We start from the raw sequence: 1,522 nt of genomic DNA on the forward strand, positions 1-1,522 counted from the left end.
TCAAAAACTCTGAAAATACATATACGATGCGATCCAGTGACTTCAATTCTATAAAGGTATCACCAAAAATTAAAACATATGCACACCAAGGGCATTCCTTGTAAAATTATTTATAACTGCGAATACTTGAGAAACAATGCCTAATTTCTAATAATAAATTGCATATATCTAAAGAGTAGAAGATATTACACAATTATTAAAAGTGTGTTGTTGGAGACTTTACTGATTCGAGAAAATATTCATGTTAAGAAAAAAATAAAACCAGGAAACAAATTACTATTCCAGTTTTGCAGTACACATACAGTTAAAAGAGCAGAAAGGAAATTTCTCAAAATGTTAATGCCATTAATGGTGTCATTTCTGGGTGGTGGGATTTCTGGTGATTTTTATATTCTTCCTGATACTCCTCAATATTTTCCAAAATATTTATAATAAATATATTATAAATAAAATATTTATAATAAATATATTATAAATAAAATATTTATAATAAATATATTATAAATAAAATATTTATAATAAATATATTATAAATAAAATATTTATAATAAATATATTATAAATAAAATATAATAAATATATTATAAATAAAATATTTATAATAAATATATTATAAATAAAATATAATAAATATATTATAAATAAAATATTTATATTATTGTTATCTCAGAATGTGTGCTTTCTTGAAATTTCCTTTCTCTGTCATATGCATATGATTTGTATGTGTATGATACACACATATGTATATACCTATATACACACACACGGAGAGACTGATATGTAGAAATTTTATTGAAAGGACATTAGAGACAGTGCCACAGACAAATTCAGGTCAACTTATATTGAGCGTGCCAGATTTCTCCAGGGTAGTACTCAATTTTGAAGCTCCTTTTGAACAGGATAACTCACTTATTCGCACAATCTTAGATCAAGAAAGGATTCTTGAGATCCCCACCACTGAGAAAGGCACATGTCCATCTTGTTCTCCACTGGGTGCCCACTGCCTAGTTCAGTACGTTTTGGAGTGAAAGAAAAAACGAAAATCACCCCAATCATTGTACAGATGGAGAAGCTGCTTCCTTCAGAAACAGCAGCTTACACACCTCCATGAAATAACATCAACCGCCCCAATAATTCCGGTTACTACTACTACTACCAACACCTGTGTCACCTACTGTGCGCCAGGCACTCTTCCAAGTGCTTTATGTGTATAACTTATTTAATCCCTCCCAACAGCCCTAAGCGGTGGGCATTTGTAATTATTTTCATCAAATTGGTGAGAAGACAGAGTCACACACTCCTCTGTACCTCCGTCATCTTTCTCCCCCGCCATTTCACGCAAACCCCAATCACCTAGAGATTCCATCTGCCGCTAGCCAGCAGGGATCCTTACAAGGGGTGTCCCCGGGGCGCATCGGTGTGTGCCTGCGTGTGATGCGGGAAGTAGGGAGATGCTTAAGGACCCGCCGCCAGAAAACAATGTCCTGACGTCCAGTCTGGACTCTGACTTCATCGCCCCTCC

Source organism: Carlito syrichta, unplaced genomic scaffold (assembly GCF_000164805.1).
Source record: "Carlito syrichta isolate Samal-C Ts95f unplaced genomic scaffold, Tarsius_syrichta-2.0.1 Scaffold307260, whole genome shotgun sequence".
NCBI classification, from domain to species: domain Eukaryota; kingdom Metazoa; phylum Chordata; class Mammalia; order Primates; family Tarsiidae; genus Carlito; species Carlito syrichta.